The 26,618-nt window shown below is 42.4% G+C and overlaps 1 long non-coding RNA gene across 1 annotated transcript; it reads right to left on the reverse strand.

Annotated features, from left to right (window-relative positions):
- Positions 1-9,516: 9,516 nt before the first annotated feature.
- Positions 9,517-16,827, reverse strand: LOC135229194 (uncharacterized). Its single transcript, XR_010319968.1, has 2 exons — positions 13,826-16,827; positions 9,517-11,846 (listed from the first exon to the last, which is right to left on the reverse strand). It is a non-coding gene; the product is annotated as an uncharacterized LOC135229194 (long non-coding RNA).
- Positions 16,828-26,618: the final 9,791 nt, after the last annotated feature.

The raw sequence follows: 26,618 nt of genomic DNA on the forward strand, positions 1-26,618 counted from the left end.
AGTGCCATTTATCTGGTTCCAGGCATATTCCTATGCATTTGCCATGATAGTGGCTAACATAAGAGCTGCTAACCACAAATGAAATAGGAAAGATGATAATACAGAGCAGATTTGCACTTGACTCACATCCAAGAGGTATTATAAATGAGAAATATCCCCACATTTTAAGTCAATGAAGCTTGTGGATTGTCAATCAACTAGGATAGAGTTCAAGCCCAGTTCCAAGGATATAATCTAACCATTTCACCAATAACTGTAATCCCATTTGTCGTGATTATGTCTGGAGCATGAATTAAACCAGATGTTGTCTAATTAGGTCAGTTGTTTATTTTTCCTAAAGGGGTTCATGCACCTGTAATTATTATACAAGTTTGAACTCAGGTTTTTTTTTTTTTTAACCCAGTTAAAACAAATTTTAACTGATTTAGTGATAATGCAAAAAAAGTGCTGTTGCTGATAATAATGGCGATGATATACACCCGTCCCAACCCATATGTATTTTATATAATTAATACTGACAGGAGCTTGGGTGAAATTTTGACTTGCTCTACAAGCATGACTAGAAACCAGTGAGATATCATAGATGTCTCCTATGAACAATAGGCATATTGGTTTTGACAGACCCTAAACCAAAGAGGTCTCTATAATAGCTGACTTGAATATCATATTTTTAATACCATTAGGTGACCATTTATATATTTTTATAACTGGTCCTTATTAATGGTAAGATAAACGGGACATTAATAGATTTGAATATCAGTATAACAACAGGGAACTGCAAGAAATTCAAGCCAGATTCAGAAGAGGGAGTGGAACCAGGGATATCATTGCTGATGTTAGATGGATCCTGGCTGAAAGCAGAGAATACCAGAAGGATGTTTACTTGTGTTTTACTGGCTATGCAAAGGCATTTGACTGTGTGGATCATAACAAATTACGGATAACATTGTGAAGAATGGGAATTCCAGAACACATAATTGTGTTATCAGGAACCTGTCCATGGATCAAGAGCCAATTGTTCAGACAGAACATGGGGAGACTGAGTGGTTTACAGACAAGAAAGGTGAGTGTCAGGGTTGTGTCCTTTCACCATACCTATTCAATCTCTGTGCTGAGCAAATAATCTGAGGAACTGGACTACATGAAGAAGAATGAGGTATCAGAATTGGAAGAAGACTCATTACAGCCTGCATTATGCAGATGACACAACTTTGCTTGCTGAAAGTGAAGAGGATTTGAAGCATTTACTGAGGAAAATAAAAGACTACAGCCTTCATTATGGATTACACTTGAACATAAAAAACCAAAAATCCTCACTATTGGACCAATAAGCCAAACCATGATAAACAGAAAAAAGATTGAAGTTGTCAAGGATTTCATTTTACTTGGATCCACAATCAATACCCATAGCAGCAGCAATCAAGAAATCAAAAGATGCTATTTCCAGAGGCAGAGCCAAAGTGGCAGAATAGACAGGCGCTTCCAGCGAGCTCTCTTTACAACAAACACCTGAAAAAAACAAGTGAAACAAGTATATTTATGACAAGCTAGGAGCCCTGAGTATCAAAGGCAAGCTTAGAAAAAGAACTGAGGGGCAGGGGGAGGAAGAGATGGTTCAGAAGTGGAGAGGAGTTACCAGACCTGAATCATGGGGAACCCTCAGGCACCATTCCCAGGAGCTGCAGTGGCTGGTTGGTACTAGCGTTCGGCCACAGTTTCCTCAGGGAGAAGCAGCCAGCCATACAGCCTACTCAGACCTCCGGAACCAGAGAAGAATGGCGCTCTCAGCAAAAGCTAATTACCTTCATATATTTCACTGCAATCCCCACTCTGCACCCCCACCCCCCTACTCCCAAGATGGCTTCAGTGGCTGACTTCCCTGGGCCTGAGATAGGTCCTGTTTAGAGCCTAGACCCATCCTCACGGGCTTTGAGAAGGAGTAAATTTGCAACTGGGGAAAATCTTAATTTACCAGCTCCATTAACCAGGGAAGCTCAGGACAGAAGCAGCTCCTGATCAGACATAAGCGGTCCATGGACTTTGACAACCTTTCCCCTCTGCATGGACCTGTCTGGGCCTATTTCAGGAGAATAGGCCCCTGTTGGCAGACAGCAACTATTTCAGCTGTGCAGTGGAAAGGTGGGTGTTTGATGTTTGACATTGCTTTGCCTATTAAACAGGGTCCTCAGCTACCCATATCAGGGGCCTAAGGACAGATGGCTCCACTCAGGTCACCCAGCCAACCACAAAAGGGGTCCGAGGATAACTGGTACTTCTCAGTCCTTACAACCAAAAATATTGGGTGCTCATGGTCCATCTAAAGAACCCACCCAACTGTACACTCTAGGGAATAGGGGCACACTTTCTTCAGAGACACTTGGGGGATGATTCTCAGCCCCCTGCCTTGTTCAGAGTATGACCACCTGCTACAACCAGATACAGGTACCTGCACCAATCACCCCTGCCCCTCTAAGGGTGTAGGACACAGCCTGCACCACACACTTGATGATCAGCTACCTAGACAACTGAGCTGAATTCATACAAGAAAACTGAATGCACTCCTAGACTGATCTGCCTGATAACAGCTCTAACCATCTGGTGAGAGGACATCAGAGCACCAAAATTGAAAATAATCAAGTTAGCTCACTCAAGCAACCCATCTGGGCATATCAAAACAAAACAAAGCAAGAAGCTATGACACAGTAAGCAAACATAAAATAAACTAATACAATAACTTATAGATGGCTCAAAGAAAACAGTCAATTTCAAGTCACATAAAGAAACAGACCATAATCACCTCAACAAACTCTCAAAACAAAGAATCAAGGGATCTTCTAGATGAAAGTGCATTCCTGGAATTACCAGAGGCAGAAAACAAAACATTAATATGCAGAACCTTTCAAAACATCAAGAAGGAAATAAGGCAATGCGCAGAACAAGCCAAGGAACATACAGATAAAGCAATTGAAGAAATTAAAAAGATTATTCAGGAACATAAGGAAAAATTTCATAAGCTGGAAAAATCCATAGACAGACAGCAATCAGAAATTCAGAAAATTAACAATAAAATTAAAGAAATAAACAACTCCAATAGAAAGCCAGAGAAGCAGATTTGAGCATATGGAAGGCATAATTTCTGAACTTGAAGATAAGCACTTGGCACTCATACGTTTGAAGAAAAATCAGACAAAAGAATTTTTAAAAAATGAAGAAAGCTTAAGAATCATGGCAGACTGTATCAAGGGAAATAACCTACGAGTAATTGGAGTATCAGAACAGGGAGGGATAACACAAAATACAGAGAAAATTGTTGAAGATTTTTTAGCGGAAAACTTCCCTGATGTCATGAAAGATGAGAAGATATCTATCCAAGATACTCATCTAACTGAACATGAGACAGATGTCAAAAGAAAGTCTCCAAGACAGATTATACTTGAACTTGCCAAAACCAAAGATAAAGAAAGAATTTTAAGGGTAGCTAGGGATAAAGTAAAAGTCACCTAGAAAGGAGAGCCAATAAGAGTAAGCTTGGACTACTAGGCAGAAACCACACAGGCAAGAAGGCAATGGGATGACATATAAAAAGTTGAAGGAAAAAATTGCCAACCAAGAATCATATATCCAGCAAAAATGTCTCTCAAATATAAAGGTGAAATTAAGACATTTCCAGATAAACAGAAGTTTAGAGAATTCATAAAAACCAAAGCAAAACTACAAGAAATACTAAAGGGAGTTCTTTGGCTAGAAAATCGATAATATCAGTATCAACCAAAGACTAGAACACTGGGCAGAGCAACCAGAAGTCAACCCAGATGGAGAAATCCAAAAAAACAAAGCAAAATTATTTAAAAAAAAAAAAGCTCAAAACAGGGTAACAGCAATGTTATCATATAAAAGAAGACAACATTAGAATAATAAAGAGGGAGTAAGAAATGTTATCATACACCTTCTATATGGAGAGGAAAATATGGCAATACAAAGAAATAGAAGTTACATTTAAATTTGGAAAAATAGGGGTAAAGAATAAGGTAACCACAAAGGAGACAAACTATCCTACTCATCAAAATAAAATACAAGGGAAAAATACAGACTCAGCAGAAACAAAATCAACAACAACAAATATGAGGAAAAGACAATATATAAAGAAAATCTACTCAGCATATAAAATCAAGTGGGAAAAAGAAACTGTCAACACACAAAAAAAGACATCAAAATGATAGCACTAAATGCACACCTATCCATAATTACTCTTAATGTAAATGGACTAAATGCACCAATAAAGAGACAGAGAGTGGCAGAATGGATTAAAAAACAAGATCCGTCTATATGCTGCCTACAAGAAACATACATTAGAATTAGAAACACAAACTAAAACTCAAAGGATGGAAAAAAAAATCAAGCAAACAACAATCAAAAAAAGCAGGAGTAGCAATATTAATTTCTGACAAAATAGACTTTAAAGTTAAATCCATCAGAAAGGATAAGGAAGGACACTATATAATGATTAAAGGGACAATACACCAAGAAGATATAACCATATTAAATATTTACACACCCAATGACAGGGCTGCAATATACATAAAACAAACTCTATCAGCATTGAAAAGTGAGATAGATAGCTCCACAATAATACCAGGAGATTTCAACACACCACTTTCGCTGAAGGACAGGATATCCAGAAAGAAGCTCAATAAAGACACGGAAGATTTAAATGCCACAATCAGCTAACATGACCTCATAGACATATACAGAACACTCCACCCAACAGCAACCAACTATACTTTCTTTTCTAGTGCACATGGAACATTCTCTAGAATAGACCACATATTAGGCCATAAAACAAGCCTTAGCAGAATCCAAAACATTGAAATATTACAAAGCATTTTGTCTGACCAGAGGCCATAAAAGTGGAAATCAATAACAGGAAAAACAGGAAAAAGAAATCAAACACTTGGAAACTGAACAATACCCTGCTCCAAAAAGATTGGATTATAGAAGACATTAAAAAAAAAAAATAAGGATGGAATAAAGAAATTGATAGAATCCAATAAGAATGAAAACACTTCCTAACAGAACCTTTGGGACACAGCAAAAGCGGTGCTCAGAGGCCAAATTATATCAATAAATGCACACATACAAAAAGAAAAAATGGCCAAAATGAAAGAATTATCTCTACAACTTGAAGAAATAGAAAGACAGCAACAAAAGAAACTCACAGGCACTAGAAGAAAACAAATAATAAAAATTAGAGCAGAACTAAATGAAATAGAAAACATAAAAACAATTGAAAGAATTAACAAGATCAAAAGCTAGTGTTTTTGAAAAAAATGAACAAAATTGATAAACCACTGGCCAAACTGACAAAAGAAAAACAGGAGAGGAACCAAATAACCCGAATAAGAAATGAGATGGGCCATATCACAACACACCCAACTGAAATTAAGAGACTCATATCAGATTACTCTGAAAAATGGTACTCTAACAATTTGAAAACCTAGAAGAAATGGATGAATTCCTAGAAACACATTACCTACTTAAACTAACACAAACAGAGGTAGAACAACTAAATAGACCCATAACAAAAGACGAGGTGGAAAAGGTAATCAAAAAACTCTCCCCCCCCAAAAAAAAGCTCCGACCCGAACAGTTTCACTGAAGAGTTCTACCAAACTTTCAGAGAAGGGTTAACACCACTACTACTAAAGGTATTTCAGAGAACAGAAAAGGACAGAATACTCCCAAACTCATTCTGTGAAGCCACCATATCCCTGATACCAAAACCACATAAAGACATCACACACACACACAAAAATTACAGACCTATATCCCTCATGAACTTAGATGCCAAAATCCTCAACAAAACTCTAGCCAATAGAGTTCAACAACATATCAAAAAAATAATTCACCATGACCAAATGGGATTCATACCACGTATGCAGGAATGGTTCAACATTGGAAAAACCATTAATGTAATCTATCATATAAATAAAACAAAAGACAAGAATCACATGATTTCATCAGTTGATGCAGAAAAGGCATTTGACAAAGTTTGACACCATTCATGATAAAAACTCTCAGCAAAATAGGAATAGAAGGAAAATTCCTCAACATAATAAAGGGCTTTGATACAAAACCGATAGCCAACATCATCCTAAATGCAGAGAGCCTGAAAGTATTCCCCTTGAGATAGGGAACCAGACAAGTTTGCCCTTTATCAACACTTTTATTGAACACTGTGCTGGAGGTCCTACCCATAGCAATTAGGCTAGATAAAGACATAAAGACATCCAGATTGGCAGGGAAAAATAAAAGTATCTCTATTTGCAGATGACATATCTTATACACAGAAAACCCTAAGGAATCCTCCAGAAAACTACTGAAACTAATAGAAGAGTTCAGCAGAGTATCGGGATACAAGATAAACATACAAAAATCAGTTGGATTCCTCTACACCAACGAAAAGAACACCGAAAAGGAAATCCCCAAATCAATACCGCTTACAATAGCCCCGAAGAAGATAAAATACTTAGGAATACATCTTACCAGAGATGTAAAATACCTAAACATAGAAAACTAGAAGACGCTACTGCAAGAAACCAAAAGAGACCTACCTATGTGGAAAAACATATGTTGCTCATGGATAGGAAGACTTAACATTATAAAAATGTCTATTCTACCAAAAGCAATCAATAGATTTAATGCAATTCCAAGCCAAATTCCAACTTTTTAAAAATAATTTGTATTGTGCTTTAAGTGAAAGCTTACAAATCAAGTCAGTCTCTCACATATAGACTTATATACACCTTACTACACAATGAGATAGCCCGCTCCCTCCTTCCAGTCTCTCTTTTCGTGACCATTTTGTAAGCTTCTAACCCTCTCATCTTCCCTCCAAACAGGAGATGTCAACATCGCCTCAAGTGTCCACCTGATACAAGTAGCTCACTCCTCATCATCTCTCTCTCCAATCCGTTGTCCAGTCCAATCCAGGTCTAATGAGTCCAATGACATTTTTTAATGAGATGGAGAAAAAATCACCATCTTCATAGGGAAGGGAAAGAGGCCCCAGATAAATAAAGCATTCCTGGAAAAGAAGAATAGAGTGGGAGGCCTCACTCTACCTGATTTTAGAACATATTACACTGCCACAGTAGTCAAAACAGCCTGGTACTCCTACAACAACAGATACATAGACCAATGGAACAGATTTGAGAATCCAGACATAAATCCATCCACATATGAGCCGTTGATATTTGACTAAGGCCCCAAAACAGTTAAACGGGGAAAAGACAGTTTTTTTTAACAAATGATGCTGGCATAACTGGATATCCATCTGCAAAAAAATGAAACGAGACCCATACCTCACTCCATGCACAAGAACAAACTCAAAATGGATCAAAGACCTAAATATAAAATCTAAAATGATAAAGATCATGGAAGAAAAAATAGCGACACTGTTCGGAGCCCTAATACATGGCATAAACAGTATATAAAACATTATTAACAATGCAGAAGAAAAATTAGATAGCTGGGAGTTCCTAAAAATCGAACACCTATGCTCATCCAAAGACTTCACCAAAAGAGTTAAAAGATTACCCAGACTGAGGAAAAGTTTTTAGGTATGACATTTCCAATCAGTGCCTGATCCCTAAAATCTACATGATACTGCAAAAATTCAACTACAAAAAGACAAATAACACAATTAAAAAATTGGTAAAAGATATGAACAGACACTTCACTAAAGAAGACATTCAGGTAGCTAACAGATACATGAGGAAATGTTCATGGTCATTAGCCATTAGAGAAATGCAGATCAAAACTACAATGAGATTTCATCTCACTCCAACAAGGCTGGCATTAATCCAAAAAACACAAAACAAGAAATGTTGGGGAAGTCGTGGAGAGATTGGAACACTTATACACGGTTGGTGGGAATGTAAAATGGTACAACCACTTTGGAAATCAATTTGGCGCTTCCTTAAAAAGCTACAAATAGAACTACCGTAAGATCCAGCAATCCCACTCCTTGGAATATATCCTAGAGAAATAAGAACTTTTACAGGAACAGATATATGCACCCTTATGTTCATTGCAGCACTGTTTAAAATAGCAAAAAGATGGAAGCAACCAAGGTGCCCATTAACGGATGAATGAATAAATAAACTTTGGTATATTCACACGACAGAATACTACACATTGATAAAGAACAGTGATAAATCTGTGAAACATTTCATAACATGGAGGAACCTGGAAGGCATTATGCTGAGTGAAATTAGTTACAAAAGAATAAGTATTGTATAAGACCACTACTATAAGAACTGAGAAATAGTTTAAACAGAGAAGAAAATATTCTTTGATGGTTAAGAGAGATGGGAGGGAGGGGGGAAGGAGAGGGATATTCACTAATTAGGTAGTAGATAAGAACTACTTTAGGTGATGGGAAAGACAACACACAATACAGGGAAGGTCAGCACAACTGGACTAAACCAAAAGCAAAGAAGTTTCCTGAAGAAACTGAACGCTTCGAAAGCCAGAGTAGCAGGGGCAGGGGTTTGGGGACCATGGTTTCAAGGGACATCTAAGTCAATTGGAATAATAAAATCTATTAAGAAAACATTCTGCATCCTACTTTGGAGATTGGCATCTGGGGTCTTCGGCCCTAGCAAGCGGCCATCTAAGATGCATCAATTGGTCTCAGTCCACCTGGATCAAAGGAGAATGTAGAACACCAAGGACACAAGGTCATTAAGAGCCCAAGAGACAGAAAGGGCCACATAAACCAGAGACTACAACAGCCTGAGACCAGAAGAACTAGATGGTGCCCAGCTACAACTGATGACTGCCCTGACAGGGAACACAGAGAACCCCTGTGGGAGCAGGAGAGCAGTGGGATGCAGACTCCAAATTCTCTAAAAAGACCAGACTTAATGGTCTGACTGAGACTAGAAGGACCCTGGTGGTCATGGCCCCCAGACCTTCTGTTGGCCCAGGACAGAAACCAACTCTTCAGACAGGGATTGGACTGGACAATAGGTTGGAGAGGGATGCTGGTGAGGAGTGAGCTTCTTGGATCAGGTGGACACTTGAGACTATGCTGGCATCTCCTGTCTGGAGGGAAGAGGAGAGGGTAGAGAGGGTTAGAAGCTGGAGGAATGGACATGAAAAGAGAGAGTGGAGGGAGGGAGTAGGCTGTCTCATTAGGGGAAGAGCAATTGGGAGTATGTAACAAGGTGAATATAAGTTTTTGTGTAAGAGACTGACTTGATTTGTAAACTTTCACTTAAAGCACAACAAAATTTAAAAAATTAAACAAATCAAAAGACGCATTGCATTAGGTAAATCTGCTGCAAAGGACTTCTTTAAAGTGTTGAAAAGCAAATATGTCACCTTGAAGACTAAGGTGTACCTGACCCAAGGCATTGTGTTTTCAATCACCTAATATGCATGTGAAAACTGGACAATGAATAAGGAAGACCAAAGAAGAATTGACACCTTTGAATTTTGGCCTTGGCAAAGAATATTGAATGCACTGCCAAGAGAAGGAACAAATCTGTCTTGGAAGAAGTACAACCAGAATGCTCCTTAGAAGCAAGGATGGCGAGACTGTGTCTTACATACTTTGGACATGTTGTCAGGAAAGATCAGTTCCTGGAGAAGGACATCATGCTTGGTACAGTACAGGATCAGTGGAAAAAAAGGAAGACCCTCAAAGAGAGAGACTGACACAGTGGGTGCGACAATGGGCTCAAGCATAGTAACGATTGTAAGAATGGCACAGGACCAGGCAGTGTTTTGTTCTGTGATACATAGTTTGGCTATGAGTCAGAACAGACTTGATGGCACCTAACAACAATCGACTTGAAAATGATACCTTCAGTTCTTTTTTTACTCCAGTTTACTGAACGCTCTGTAATTCTGGTTGACTCATAGTGCCACAGTATTTCAAATTTATTTTCCTAACTTTTTTCAGATTCTTTGAAATGATCCTACTGAGTGATTTGGATAACTTTTATATACAACTTCCATCAACCTAGTTGCATGGTACATTCAAATATTAACAACAAAAAAAAAATTAGTCAACCCATTTATTTAAGTCTGATCAGAGCCACTTCATTTCTCACAAAATGATTTAATAAATATCTAATTATTTTACAAATAGTTGTGTTGACATTTGCAAACATATTCCATTTTTTCATGCTGTACTTGAGTCATATTAAGCCCTGATATCCTCCTTCCTTTTGGGAATGTGAGAGTGGAGAGGCAATTAAGAATAATCCACAGCGGGCTCCAGTCAGGCATTTCCTTTCCATGGACCCTTCCTTTATGATAAAAATCTCACATGAGATGATTCTAGATGATATAATTATCAAGGGAGAGTAAAATCCCCATGTTTCCATATGATGTTTCATTTCACTGGGAATTAAAATTACCTTGATTAGTGTTTATTTTCCTGGTGCCACACACAAGCAGTTGCACATAGAAGATATTGCTTATTTAAGATGTTTCTATTCATTTGTTTAACTTAATAGTCTTCTTTGGGACCCAGTCAAGACAGCCAAATTGCATTTGGTTCTTTTTCTCGTCTTTATGAGCCAATGATGTAATCACCAGGAAGGTAAGTAGCTATAAAAATGAATGTTTCTGCAAAAATGACTTTAAATGCATGACTGCAGGACATCAGGAATGTTCTGGATGAAATATGATGAATATGTTGCTGCTTCTAAGATTTTGTGGAAACCCTGGTGGCATAGTGGTTAAGTGCTACAGCTGCTAACCAAAGGGTCAGCAGTTTGAATCCTCCAGGCGCTCCTTGGAAACTCTATGGGGCAGTTCTACTCTGTCCTATAGGGTCGCCATGAGTAGGAGTGGAGTCGACTCGACGGCACTGGGTTTGGTTTGGTTTTTCGGTTCTAAGATTTTGCAGGTAAGGATAAATTTTCTTAATCTTTTTATTCCCATAAATGATTGTCTAATCAAATATACATTATTCTATTTTAAACACCATTGTAGAAGCAACCTTCTGTATGTTCCTGCTACGAACATATTTTACCTTTTGTTTATTACTGTTCTAGTCCTACTCTTCTGAGAACCAATCCTTTTGAAATCCTTACCTGCTCTTCATATTAGGTGTCTAACTTACTCTTCTTACATTAATAACAAAATATTAATATCTATATTTATAAATTTATCACTTCAACATGACAGTTAAATTATCTAGCCTGATGTATGGATTCAATAGATAATAAGTAACATATTTATATTTTCTTACTATTTTAAATAACTTTCGCATGTCATGTGAGGCAGACAGTGCAGGAATTACCTACATTTCAATTTCAGGAAGCTAAATTTGCTTACTTATATGCATACCCCCAATAGCATATAAACACTGAAATTCAACCTAGCGTTTATGAATTCACAATAAAACTGAAAGGGAAAAAAAAAGAGGCAGCATAGAAAGAAAGAAGAAAGGAAGGAAGGAAATGTAACTGAGTAAACCGTCTAGAAGCTTGGAGTAAAGAAGGCAAAAAAAAAAAAAATAGCAGTATTTGTTAGTATTGTCAGAAGTAAGCTTCATACGTCTGTATATATGTATATATGTATATTCTTTCCAGATGAAGGTCATCGTCCCATTCTGTGGGTGAGTAAATCAAGGCTACGGAAAGTAAAGAAGCATACTTAAAGTCATCAGCCAATTAAGGGCAGAGTGGGATTACAAAGACAAATCTGCCTAATTAAAAAGCCAACATTGTATCAATGATATTTCCCTTAACGTTATAATGGCTCCCACTTTATACTTACAGTGTAAGCATTGCTGGACAGTATAAAATATTTGATTCCTGAGTTTCCTATACAAAAAAGTAATGATGAAAGTGGTGAGAAATTTAAAGTATTGAACACTACAAACACTCTGGGCTGTACCATACATAATACGACATGAACAATTGACTTCGTTCTCCAAAAGTAAAAGATAAAAAATATTAGACAGTAAAGATAATTTAAATCTATTAGCCAGCAAAACATGTGAAAATAGTAGCCTAACCACTCCTGATCGTCTACAGGGTTAGCATCATAATCACTATTCAGAGACTGATGCTGAGTTTGTGCCATTGAGAATGGGTGAAAACAGGAGCACCAACTGGTCTCAAAGGCATTTAAACCCCTACTGAGATTTGGAGCTAATCATTTTATCTTACTTATTTGGAATTTATTATAATTTTTGATCAATTTACATTTTAAACTTTTAAACATTACATAATTCTCTTTGACATATTTCATGCACTAAATACATAGCTGGAATATAAGCTTATCAATTTATCTGACTTATTACAAGAAAGGAGTCCTGGTGATGTAGTGGATTACAACCTGGCTGCTAACCAAAAGGCCGACAGTTCAAATCCACCAGCCACTCCTTGGAAGCCCTTATGGCGCAGCTCTCCTCTGTCCTATAGAGTCGGTATGAGTTGGAATCAACTTGATGACAACAGGTTTGGTTTAGTTTTTTTATCACAAGAAAAATCTAAATGTTAACATCATTTTTGGTGAATTTATATTTTGAAATTTTAAAAAATGTATATATCTAAAAAAAGCATAGATTGTAACCTGTTTTACAAATGTTGAAATTAAGTTTTATAGTCAGTAAGTATTGCCGATATACAGTTAGTCAATGAAGGAAGTAAAACCCGGGTAATTGAAACTTGATTCTAAATCCCATTCTGTCTCCACAAAAATGTAATTACCCATATGTTTAATCATGCCTGAACTCTGAGTGGACAAGAAGAAATATAATAAAAGAAAACAACAACAGCAAATAAAATGAAACACTGTTTTAACTGTTAAGGTAGAGAAATAAGAAAGACATTTGAAAGTAAATACCAAGGCTTCAACAACAGGTAAAGAGCGCAATAAGGCAGTAAACATGTTGAGTCGACAATAGTGACGAGGTAAAAAAAAAAAAAAAGACTTCACAGGGATACAGAGTGATCAGTATCACATAAAATGGTGGTGGGACTAGAACTTGGGTTTACAGCTTTGCGAAGATTTTCAAAGCTATTTAGGAAGTGGTAAAGGGAAAAGTAATGGATTCAGAATGGGAAGAGTTGTGAGCAAAGCTATGTTTATGTAATGATTTAAGCATTTTTTCTACAGCATGGGACTTGTAAAATGATTTATTGCACTAAAATAATACGTGAATGACATGGACAACTAGTTTAATTCCAATAAATCAGAAATTGCAACACCTGCTAAAAGGAAAAGCTGCTGGATGCACATTTTGAAGCATCTAGCTATTTTATTTCGGTGTCAAGATGCTCCTCTCTTTTACATAATGCTGGTAACCTCTGCTGCACTTATTTTTTATTCTTTGTTTTCTGTTTGTATCTGTCATGATAATAGACATCTATTGACTTATTCTGCTGTTTAATGTGTTTTTATTTGTTTTTGTCTTTTTTAACCATCCGAATTATTACATTAAATATTTATCTACAAGTACACCTACAGTTATGGAACATATTTGTTGTTGAAACTTTCATGTCAAAATATTTTTTGATTCAATATTCTCTAGCCACAATAGTCCCTCCAACTCTTTAAACCATTGGAACATCACTTTATAATTTGAAATGTAATGATATACACATTATTACACACCTGATTGCTGCCTTAAGCCACATAGTGGTGAAAAATTTATATAGAGACGATGATTTGACAAAATAGTGGTTTGCCTAATAATAAAACTTAACATTTTTATAAGATTTTTCACTGTACTTTTCAAGGAGAGATTTGAAGCCAATTCTTGAACAATGCTCTTGGCAGGCTGAAGAATTTTTACCTTAGTAGAAGGTGAAGAGCAGTGGCAGATATTGAGACAAAGCTGTCTTTCTTCCTGTGCTGAGATGAAGGTCCGTGTTGCTGTGTGGAACTGCATCAGGCAGAGAATTTCTAAAGGGAGCCAAGACCCGCTATGCAATTTCTTCATCCTTAGAGTTAAATAACCATAAGAATATTTCCTATACTTCAATTTATTCTTGAACATTGAGTGAATGGTCAAAAAAATGAATGACATTGGGTAATATTTGTGAGAAACCTACGTGTAGAATGTTCATTATATGTACACAGAACTCTGGGTATATGGAGCAAGAAAAATATCTACAAAAAATATGAATTAATTAAGAGAATTAGATTCTGGCAACCAACACAGAACCAATATGCACTTATGTCTTTAGTGATGTTCAATATCCAATGCCTTTATTTTTAACTGACTTGCTTACAGAGCTGTGTTTTGTTCTAGAGATCAGTGTTACGAAGGCAAGTGGGACTTGCTGAGGCACCGCAAATGCAGTCAGTGTGATTGTGTGTATCCAACTGGGGATCCGTCACCAACACTGTCGGGAAACTGCTGGTAAGTAAGCACTTTTATTCAACCTGTTTCTGACTAAAAGAGCCAGTCCCCAAAATATACTAAAAGGTGGATGTCATGGATTGTATTATGTCCCCCCCGAAAAATGTGTGTACCAAGTTGGTTAGGCCATGATTCCCAGTGTTCTGTAGTTGTCCTCCATTTTGTGATTGTAATTTTATGTTAAAGAGGATTAGGGTGGGATTGTAACAAAAAACATTACTAACAATGTACAAGTACCCAAAGAGAAATTAGGTAACTCCTAAAAATCAAACACTTATGCTCATCCAAAGTCTTCACCAGGAGAGTAAACTGATTGCCTACAGCCTGGGAAACAGTTTTGAGCTATAACATTTCCGATCAGCATCTGATCTCTAAAATCTACATGATATTGCAAAAACTCAATAACAAAAAGACAAATAATCCATTTTAAAAATGGGCAAAGGATAGGAATAGGCACTTCAACGAAGAAGACATTCAGGCAGGTAACAGATACATGAGGAAATGCTCATAATCATTAGCCGTTAGAGAAATGTAAATCAAAACTACAATGAGATACCATCTCACTCCAACAAGGCTGCCATTAATCCCAAATCACAAAATAATAAATGTTCGAGAGGTTGTAGAGAGACTGGAACACTTATTCACTGCTGGTGGGAGTTTAAAATGGTGCAGCCACTTTGGAAATCAATCTGGCACTTCCTTAAAAAGCTAGAAATAGAACTACCATAGCATATGGCAATCCCACTCCTTGGAATATATCTTAGAGAAATAAGAGCCTTTATATGAACAGATATATGCACAACCATGTTCATTGCAGCACTGTTTACAATAGGAGAAAGATGGAAGTAACCAAGGTGCCCACCAACAGATGAATGGATAAATAAATTGTGGTACATTCACACGATAGAATACTTCACATAGATCAAGAACAATGATGAATCCGTGAAATATTTCATAGCTTGGAGGAATCTGGAGGGCATTATGCTGAGTGAAATTAGTCAGTTGCAAAAGGACGAATATTGTATGAGACCACTATTATAAGAACTCAAGAAATAGTTTAAACAGAGAAGAAAATATTCTTTGATGGTTATGAGGGTGGGGAGAAAGGGAGGGAGAAGGATATTCGCAAATGAGATAGTAGACAAGAACTATTTTAGGTGAAGGGAAAGACATCATACAATAAAGGAGAGGTCAGCATAACTGGACTAAACCAAAAGCAGTTTCCTGAATAAACCAAAAGCTCCAAAGGTCAGAGTAGCAGGGGCAGCAGTAGGGGGACCATGTTTTCAGGGGACATCTAGGTCAATTGGCATAATAAAATCTATTAAGAAAACATTCTGCATCCCACTTTGGTGAGTGGCATCTGCAGTCTTAAAAACACTATCAAGCGGCCATCTAAGATGCATCAATTGGTCTCAACCCACCTGGAGCAAAGGAGAATGAAGAACACCAAAGATACAAGGTAATTATGAGTCCAAAAGACAGAAATGGCCACGTAAATCCAAGACTACATCAGCCTGAGACCAGAAGAACTAGATGGTGCCCGTCTACAACTGAAGACTGCTACGACAGGGAACGAAACAGAGTATCCCTGACGGAGCACGAGAGCAGTGAGATGCAGACCTCAAAGTCCCATAAAAAAATCAGACTTAATGATCTGACTGAGACTAGAGGAACCCTAGAGGTCACGATCCCCAGACCTTCTGTTGGCCCAAGACTGGAACTATTCCCAAAGCCAACTCTTCAGACAGGGATTGGACTGGATTATAGCATGGAAAATGATAGTGGTGAGGAGTGACCTTCTGGTCTCAAGTGGACACATGAGACTATGTGGGCAGCTCCCGTTTGGAGGGGAGATGAGAAGGCAGAGGGGGACAGAAAGTGGCTGAATGGACATGGGGAATACAGGGCTGAGAGAAGGAGTGTGCTGTCTCATTAGTGGGAGAGGAACTAGGAGTACATAGCAAGCTGTATACTAATTTTTGTATGAGAGACTGACTTGATTTGTAAAGTTTCACTTAAAGCACACACACAAAAGATGGAAAGAATACACAGAGTCACAGTACCAAAAGAAATGGTCAACTTTCAGTCATTTCATGAGGTGGCATATGATCAAGAACTGGTAGTAGTGAAGCAAGAAGTCCAAGCTACACTGAAGGCACTGGTGAAAAACAAGGCTCCAGGAGCTGACAGAATACCCACTGAGTTGGTTCAACGAACAGATGCAGCACTGTTCATGCCCACTCCACTATGCAAAGAAATTTGGAAGCTAGCTACCTGGCCAACAGACTGCAAGAGATGCACGTTTGTATCCATTCCAAAGAAAAGCGATCCAACAGAATGTGGAAGTTATCAAATGTAAGTGATAGTAAATATGGTAAACAAACAAACAAAGAAACTCTATCTATTCTACACTGAATATGACATTCTATCCCCAGGAGATCCAGTGAGTTTATGATGTTGTTGTTAGGTGCTGTTGGGTCAGTTCCAACTCATAGCGACCCTGTGTACAACAGAACGGAACAGTGCCCAGCCCTGGGCCTTTCTCATTGCGATGTTTGAGCCCACTGTTGCAGCCACCGTCTCAATCTGTCTCATTGAGGATCTTTGTCTTTTTCACTGACCGTCTACTTTACCAAGCACAATGTCTTTTTCCAGGGACTGATTCCTCCTGATAATATGTCCAGAGGACGTGAGACCAAGTCTTGCCACCCACCTTTCTAAGGAGCATTCTGGCTGTACTTCTTCCAAGACAGGTGTGTTCATTCTTCTAGCAGTCCATGGTATATTCATTATTCTTCACCAACAACATAATTCAAGTTTCTGTTCTTTTGCCTTCCTTATTCATTGTCCAGCTTTAGCTGCACATGAGGCGATTGAAAATATCATGGCTTGGTTCAGGCACACCTTAGTCCTCAAAGTGACATCTTCGATTTTTAACACTTTAAAGAGGTCTTTTGTAGCAGATTTGCCCAATAAAATATGTCGTTTGATTTCTTGACGGCTGCTTCCATGGGTGTTGATTGTGGATCCAAGTAAAATGAAATCCTTGACGACTTCAGTATTTTGTCTGTTTACTGTGATTTTTTTATTGTTCCAGTTGTGAGGATTTTTGTTTTCTTTATGTTGAAGTGTAATCCATACTGAAGGCTGAAGTCTTTGATCCTCATCAGTAAGTGCTTCAAGTCGTCTTCACTTTCAGTAAGCAAGGTTGTGTCATCTGCATGTCTAGGCTGTTAATGAGTCTTCCTCCAATCCTGAGGCCCCTTCTTCTTCATATAATCCAGCTTTTTGGACTGTTTGGATTATATGTTTTTTTAAAGACACTGAGTTTTTGGTAATTTACTATGGCAGCCCTAGAAAATGAATACAGAGCCCTTCACCAAGAACAAGTCAAGTTAGCACCAAAAATGCTCCTGTAAGGGTAGCCACGTAACATGAGACATGGCAGTTTTAAAAAGTATGAAGTAAAACTCTCAGCTTTGACAGACAAAGGGCTCCTCTAAGACTAAGTTCATTGCTGTTGAGTCGATTCTATCTCATAGCAACCCTAAAGGACAGAGTAGAATTGACCCATAGGGTTTCCAAGGAGTGGCTGGTAGATTCGAACTGCTTGAATAAGTATTGTGAAAAAATACAACCCTGACACACAACTTTTCTGAGCTTAGTATTAAAACAAAACAAAAAAGTCGCTGTCGAGTGGATTCTGACTCATAGGGACCCTATAGGACAGAGTAGAGCTTCCCCACAGGGTTTCCAAGGAGTGACTGGTAGATTCAAACTGCAGACCTTTTGGTAGCACCCAAATGCATAATCATCGCACCACCAGTGGCTTTCAAATCAGCTATAGGCTGATGATCTCCAAATTCTTAGAACCCAGAAAACTACTCTACCTCTGAGTGGTATCCACAGCTGGGAACTGTTCTTCACACTTGGATGACCTCAGACATCCAAATCTAACATGTCCAGAAAAAATCGTTTGGTCATTTTCTCAAGTTTGTTCCTCCATGGTTTTCCACATGGTAGAGAATAGCTCTGGTGACCATGCGCTCATGGTAGCCTGAATTCTAGAAGTCACCTTTGATTCTCCGTTCCCCTCATCCCATACATCTGATCCACCAGCAATTCTTGGCAGCTCAAGCTCCAAAGTACACCTCAAGCCTGCCCACTGTTCCCACCTGCACTACCACCATCACTCCTCACCCTGACCACTGCAGAAGCATCCTGACTGGTCCTCTGTATTTGCTGTCTTCAAGTTCTCCTGGGCTACAGTTAATTCCTGGGACACATTCTTTCTCAAGACCATTGAACAATAGAAGGAGAAGGGCATTTAGTTGTATGCTACCTCCTCTGCTTGAGCTGCATGTCCCTCAGAAATCCCTTTTCACTGCCCACTCTATAATGTCTCTTTTCCAATTTCCTGTCTTTGGCCGCACTGCTTTGATAGCGTGCATGCATGTGTGCTTCAGGGGTCATGTAGACAGCTGCTTGGAGGAATTTTTCTTAGTACAATCATGGTTGTGTGCCATCAAGAGATTCTGACTCATATCAACCCTGTATGACAACTTAGAACTGCCTCACAAGGTTTCCTAGGTTGCAGTCTTTATGGCACAGCCCTGGTGGCCCCGTGGTTAAGAGCTTGGCCACTAACCAAAGGGTGGACAGTTCGAATCTACCAGTTGGTTCTTTGCAGAAAGACATGGCAGTCTGCTTCTGTAAAGACTTATAGTCTTAGAAACCCTATGGGGCAGTTCTGCTCTGCCCTATAGGGTCACTATGAGTCGGAATTGATTCAACAGCAACTGGTTTGGATTTTGTTTGGTTAGAATCTTTACGGGAGCCCATCTCCAGATCTTTTCAACCCTTGAGCTGGTGGGTTCCAACGGCCCACCTTTCAGTTAGCCAAGCACTTAACCGTTGCACCTCCAATACTTAACTCTGCACGCGAGAGGGCCCTCTCCTGACGTCTCCCGTCTCCTCACCCCGCACACCTTGGCATTCTCCTTGCTTCTAGACCCCACCCTTCCCTCTGGAGGCCCAACCCCCCCCACGCCCGCCCCACACCCGGGCCGCTGGGCCGGGCCAGCAGCCATGTTCCACGCCATCTAGCCAGTTACTCCCGGAAGCGCTGGGACGGGTGGTGAGGGGTCCGGGCCGGATGGCGCGCCTTAGAGAGGATGCTGTTCGTGCTGCTTTCCCTGCCGTGTTCTCTGAAAGGTATGAAACTCCGGCAGCTGGGTGGAGGGACCAGCTCCCAGACTGAACAAGCCTGGCCCCTCGAAGGTGTGGAGGGAAGGCACCAGGAGTGCGGGTCCCAGTCCCAGCATCCCGTGGGCTCCAGAGGTTGGAGAGTCCGGACGTTGGGTTAGCAGCTCGCGTCGCCCCCTCCAGCTTACCCCATCCCGAGTGATCCTCGGGGGCGGACGCTGCGTGGGGGCGGGCGGATGCAGCCACTCTACGGGCTGCGAGAGGGAGCCTCTGGCCCGGGAGACGCAGCTGGTCCGGGAAATTTGCATCCCCATGGCTTTGCAGCGGGGGAGGGGGGTCCAGCCACGGGATCCAGCTGCGGAGTGCCCTCGGGCCTGGGGGCTTGAAGGGCTTGGGGAGAAAGGCCGTGTCCAGGGCTGCGCCCAGGTCCCTACTCTGCCCGGGGCGGGTTTGCGGGCCAAGCTGGGGGATGGGGGCCTGCCCACCCCGCCCCCCACCTGCTCCCTCTGCCAGAGGGGAAACCAAGGCCTAGAGTTCGTCCGGGAGGGTGAGATTCCAGACTGAGGGCGGGGCACTCGCCCCCATTCCTCCTCCCACCCCCACCAGACTCCGTAGGGTGCCACGGACAGGGGAGAGAGGGATCCCCCGCCCAAGGCCATGCTGCCCCTTATTGTTTTGGGCGCTGTGCCTGGGAGGCTGAGGCACCCCGCGCCCTCGCCTGGCCGGTCTACTCTTGGGGCTGTGGCGTCGGCGCGGCCCCACCAGGAAAGGAAGGGGTCCTGGGAATCTGTGGAGCAGCGTGGGGATCCTACTCCTTGTGGAAGCAGCAGCGATTCAGTGTCTGTTAACAGTGTGGATGCCGGGTCCCGCTCCCCCTCTGGGTGGCGGGGGTGGGGGTAGCAGGAAGGGGTCCTGAGCAACCAGGTCGTTTGTTAACTTAAACGTTTGTGCGGCGCTGTGTACCGGTCACTGTGGACGGGGTCTCTGGTGCTGAGGGGATTTGAGGGTTCCTCACACTGGCGGGATTTGGAGCCTCTACCCTGGTGGCAGTAGGTTTAGTGGGTTACCCTGGTGGCGTAGTGGTTACCCAGGTTGGCAGTTTGAATCCACCAGGCGCTCCTTGGAAACTGTGGGGCAGTTCTACTCTGTCCTATAGCGTCACTATGAGTCAGAATTGACTCGATGGCAACGGGTGTGTTTTTTTTTTTTTTTTTTAGGTTGGAGATTAGGTGTCTCTCGGGCTGACATTTGAAGGTCTGGAGCTGACGGTTTATGAGGGTTTCTAAGGGTTTTAAGCGCTCCGGCCATGGGCACCAACCCGATCTTCCAGCCCCTGCGGATGGACCGCCCCCCCCCCCGGGGGATTGGCTGCTCTGGGACCCCAAGCCCAGAGGGCGGTGAGAAGCTGACAAACGTGAGTGATGTCCTGCAGGCTCCAGTTGGCGGGGCAGCCCTGCTCACATGGTCTCAATACCGGCAATCGGGCAGTCAGCTTCGTGCCTAGGGGTGGTTTCCGAATGTTCCCTCGTGTCCCCCCACCTGTGCGGGGCGACAACTCTCCCCTGGGTGGGGACCTAGTAGAGGCCTGCAGGGCATCAGGGTATGGAGGGGCAGAGCTTGGGCGGGGAGGGCGCGGCCCTGCAGGTTCCTCTACGTGACCACGGCGGGGGGCTGCGGGTCCTGAAGCCTCGGCCTGGTAGAGGACCCACTAGGTCACGCAGAAGGAGTGGGTTAGGATAATCATAGCATTAATGGGAGTATTGAGAGAGCGCCCTGGGGCCTTGGGTCCCTCGGGAAGAAAAGCTTCTGCTGTCGCCACTGCAGCGGTACCCAGGTCGTCCCGGCTTAGGTCCAGGAGGTTCCGGTGCTCGGAGGGCCTGGTGGGCAGAACAGAACCGGCGGTGCGCGCGCCCTCTCGCGGCCTTGCACCGAATCGCTGAAGTTCAGTGTCAGGCGATTCTAAGCCTTGGTTTTGGAACTGAATAGTGAAGCAGAGCAAATGATGCAGTGCCTTGATGGGACCGGTGGAGACATCAAGAAGCAAAGCACAGCTCAAACTTCAAAATTCCACTGAGTGTTAGTACGATTTCGAGGGAGAAAATAGACGGAGAGTCGAGAGGCCCAGAGATGCAGAAGGGTTAGAGGATTAGGGTTAGGGGTTAGGGTTTGGGGGTTAGAGGTTTGGGAGTTAGGTTTAGGGGTATAGGTTTTAGGTGGTTGGGGGTTGGGGTTAGGGCTGGGGTTACTAGGCTCGGGCACAAGTGGTTTAGGGTTAGGGTTAGAGTGAGGCTGAGGTTGATTCCCCAGTCTTGTGTACCGTCTTTCCTTCGCCAGAGTTACCACCGATCTGTTGTTTGGTTGGAAACCCTGGTGGCGTAGCGGTTAAGAGCCATCGGTGCTAACCAAAGGTCTGCAGTTCGAATCCACCAGGCACTCCTTGGAAACTCTATGGGGCAGTTCTAATCTGTCCTGTAGGATCGCTATGAGCTGGAATTGACTCGACAGCAGTGGGTTTGGTTTTTTTGGTTATTGTTTAGTTGGCTTTTCTCTACCCACTCTTCGTCTCCCTGGTGAACATCAAGGATTGTTTCTGTGCGTAAATGTTTTCATGAGTTTTTATGATAGTGGTCTCTCACTGTATATGTCATTTTGTGATTGACTTAGTCAGTGTGATGCGCCCCAGATTCATCCATGGTGTGAGATGTTTCGGAGATTCATCATTGGTCTTTATTGTCGTGTAGTGTTCCACTGTGTGTATGTACCGTAGTTTGTTTATCCATTCCTCTGTGGACGAGCACTTAGGTTGTTCCCATCTTTTTGCTACTGTGAATAATGTTGCAGTGAACACGGGTGTGCATATGTCTATTCCTGTGACTGCTCGTGGAAACCCTGGTGGCTAGTGGTTATGTGCTACGGCTGCTAACAAAAACGGTTAGGGTTTGGGGTTAGGGATGTTAGGGTTAGGGTTGTTAGGGTTTGGGGTTAGAGTTTAGGGTTAGGATTTTTTGGTTGGGGTTAGGTGTTAGGGTTAGGTTTAGGGTTTGAAGTTAGAGTTTGGAGTTACAGGTTAGGTGTTAGGGGTTGCAGTTTGGGGTTTAGGGTTTTGGGGTTTAGTCGTTAGGGTTTGGGTTAGGTTTTAGGGGTTAGAGGTTAGGTTTAGGGTTGGGGTTGGTGTTGGGTTTGTTTGGGATATGTGGTTTGGGGTTAGAGGGTGGGTGTTAGAGGGTTGGGGTCTAGAGGGTTGGGGGTTAGAGATTGAGGGAGTTAGAGGGTCAGGGGTTAGAGGGTGAGGGGGTTAGAGGTGAGAAGATTATAGAGTGAGGGAGTGAGAAGGTGAGGGTGTGAGGGGGTGAAGGTTAGGGTTTAGGGTTAGAGGGTTTAGGCTTAGGGTTCAGAAGCTTGGGGTTAGGGGGTTAGGGTTTCAGGGTTCAGAGGTTGGGGTTGGTGTTGTGGTTAGGGTTAGAGAGTTAGGGTTAGAGGGTTAGGCTTAGAGGATTAGGGTTAGGGGTTAGGGCTAGGGCTTAAGGTTTAGGGGTTTGGGGTAAGGTTTTGGGGTTTAGGATTAGAGGGTTAGGCTTAGGGCTTAGAGTTTAGGGTTTTAGGATTTAGAGTTTAGGGCTTAGGGCTTAGAGCCTAGGGTTTAGGGCTTAAGGTTTAAGGCTTAGAGTGAGCTTTAAGGCTGGGGGCTGGGGTTAGGGTTTAGGGTATTAGGGTTAGAGGGTTTGACGGTTTAGTGTTTAAGTTTAGGGTTTAGGGGTTAGGGGTTGGGGTTAAGGGTGTTAGTGTTTAGGGTTTTGGCGTTTAGGGTGTTAGGGTTAAATGTGTTAGGGCTAAGGGTGTTAGGGTTTTGCGTGTTAGGGTTTTAAGTGTTATGGTTTAGGGTTTAGAGTTAAGTGATAGGGTTAGGCTTAGGCTCATTCTTAGGTTTAGGGCTAGGGATTTGAGGTTTAGGGTTTGGGGTTGGGTTTGGAGGTTAGGGTTAGGATTAGGGCTAGGGTTAGAGGGTTAGGGCTAGAGGTTAGAGTTAGAGGGTTCAGGTTTCGGATTAGGGTTTCATGTTAGCGTTAGAGGGTTAGGGTTCGAGGGTTAGAGTTAGGGTCATTAGGGTTAGGGTGGTTAGGGGTTAGGGTTAGGTATTAGGGTTTACGGTTAGGTTTAGGGTTTGGGGTTTGAGGTTTGGGTTTAGGGTTTGAGGCTTAGAGTATAGGGTTTAGTGTGTAGGGTTTTGATGTGTAGTGTTTTGGGGTGTAGGTGTTTAGGTTGTAGAGTTTAGGGTATAGGCGTTAGGGTTTGGGTTAGGGTTAGAGTTTAGGGCCTTGGGGGTTAGGACCTAAGGGCTTAGGGTCTTAGGGGCTTTGGGGCTCAGGGCTTAGGGGCTAGAGTTAGAGGGCTAAGGCCAGAGGGCCAGAGGGCCAGAGGGCCAGGGTTATGGTTTGATTCCTGGCTGGCAATTTTTTTCCTTCAATATTTTGTGTAAGTCATCCCTTTGCCTTCTTGCCTGCATGATTTCTGCTGAGTAGTCCAAGTTTTTTATTATTTACTCTCCTTTGTTGGTGACTTCCTTTATCCCTAGCCTCTCTTAAAATTCTCTTTATATTTGATTTTGGCAAGTTTGATTATTATGTGTCTCGGTCACTTTCTTTTGAGATCTACCTTATGTGGAATTCGATGAGCATCTTTCATGATATCATGGAAGTTTTCTGCCAACAAATCTTCAACAGTTCCCTCTGTATTTTCTGTTAGCCCTCCCTGTTCTGGTACTGAAATCACTCATAGTTATTTCTCTTGATAAAGTCCCACATGATTCTTTGGATTTCTTCATTTAAAATTCTTTTATCTGCTTTCTCATCAAATATATTAGTCCCAAGAGTTTGATCTTCAATCTCAGTAATTCTGCCTTCCAATTCCTCAATTGTGCTCTTCTTACTTTCTATTGAGTTTTCTAACTGTAATTTTATTGTTAATCTTCTCAATCTCTGATTGCAGTCTCTCTATGGTTTCTTACAGCTTATTAAATTTTTAATTATGTTCTTGAGTAACCTTTTTAATTTCTTCAGCTGCTTTATCTTTGTGTTCCTTGGCTTGATCTGCATTTTGCCTCATCGGAGAAATCCTTAGGCCCTTCACTGGCTCGCCATACAGCTCCACGACGTCCACTACTGGCCCTGGCATTTCGCCGGTGCCCCACTGAACGTGTGCTCCGGAGCCATGTTTCTCCACCCATCACTATCCTTCTGCCACCAGGGGATATGTGAGTGTGGGAGTCACCATTTGTCACTGGCAGCAGCGTCACAAGTCACTAGACTTCCAGGTACCCGCAGACCTAGGCTGCCTTCTGCCTCAGGCACAGTCCCGAATCCTTTATACCAGACGCTGACACCGGGCCACTGGCGGACATTCATTTTGATCAACACAGAGGTCTGAGTGAGGGTCAGCAGGCCAGGTACGTGAAGTGAAGGCCAGGTGGGCAGGACTAAGGTTTCTTTGCCATCACCATGGAGAGAGTCCCCCCACCGGAAGAGTGGGCAGAGCTTATGATGGGCCTGGTGACAAGACTCAGCCAATGGCAGAGATCCAGTCCGCCAGGCAGATGACACAGGGTCCTCCATTGTGACCTAGGACACCTAGTGGCCACAGGATTTGAGCACACCCTGGGAAAGGCTATGCAGGCACAAGGGAGCCCCTGGAGTGGACTGCTTCACGGCATTGGCAGAGCAGGCCAGGGTCCAATTTTCCCACTTTCCTGAGGATATCAGTACGCAAGACATCCCCACTCAGCATCTCTTGCCTCTCTCTCTGTATGTGTTCATTCTCTGAAATCTCTTCCTTCTCTCCCTGAGTCACTTCACAGCTTGGAGTGCCTGATAGAGTGCCTAGAGACGAAAGAGCAAAGGGGGAAGGCCTCTGGCTCTACTGGTTGCCCATGGGCAGAGAAGATCTGCTAGTCTATCTGGAAGGTCTAGACAGTAGTGACTGATTGGGGAGCTACATCACGGGTGGACTCTGGCCAGGTGAAGCTTGCTGACATGTGGTAGCCTCTCCGGAGACTACTAATTCTGCTGATGACACTGTATGCAAATACCCGGTTGAGTGCCACGGGCAGAAAACATTGACACATACCTGCCAGAGGCCTGTCCTGGGTCTGAAGAGTCCATAGATAGATAGTATTGTCTCATCATGTCAGCACACACTTTGCCTGCACACATGGAATCTGCCTTTCTCCACGAATGCCTTCTCTGCTAGGGAAACACAGGATGGCACTCCAGCAAGGGAGAGAACACGCAAAGTCAACTGAAGCTCCATTTTCAAGATTTTGCTTCTGCTGGGCCACAGCCCCCGGTGGCACACTGCATGCACGTCACTTCTCCAAACACAAGCCGAAATCCGGGCATCCAGGGCCCCAGCAGTCCAGAGTCTGCGGGTGGCAGCATACTCTGGCGGAAGGTGACACCTCTTTGCCACGTACAGGAGGGAGGCCTGGGCCCTTGACTGGCTCCGCTAGAGCTCCACGACCTCAGCTATTTTCCCTGACCTTTGGCCCGTGCCCTCATGAGTGTGTGATCTCTAGTTACACTTCTCCTCTGACCACTCTGAATCCGTCAACTGGCGGATACCTGAGCGTGGACATCAACATCTATCGCTGGCTGCAGTGTCACAGGTCACTAGGTGTCTAGGCTCAGGCTGACCTTGGCTGTCTTCTGCCCACGCAAGGAGCCTAATACTTCCAAGGAAATGAGGATGCTTGGTCAGTGGCCGACATCCTTTCATTCATGCACAGAGCGGTCTAGATGAGGGTAAAGAGGCCAGGTAGGCCAGGTGAAGGCCGAGTGCGGGGCCTAGGGCTTCTTCCCAATCCTCATGGAGACAGCCACCAGAAGGCTGGGCGGAACTTCTGACGGGGACGAGTCACAAACACTGAGCCAATAGGAGAAGTCCAGCCTAACCAGCCCGTTCCGCAGAGCCCTCCATTGTACCCATGGACACACAACGGCCCCTCGTGTCTTTGGCCACAAAA

Source organism: Loxodonta africana, unplaced genomic scaffold (assembly GCF_030014295.1).
Source record: "Loxodonta africana isolate mLoxAfr1 unplaced genomic scaffold, mLoxAfr1.hap2 scaffold_132, whole genome shotgun sequence".
Classification (NCBI taxonomy): domain Eukaryota; kingdom Metazoa; phylum Chordata; class Mammalia; order Proboscidea; family Elephantidae; genus Loxodonta; species Loxodonta africana.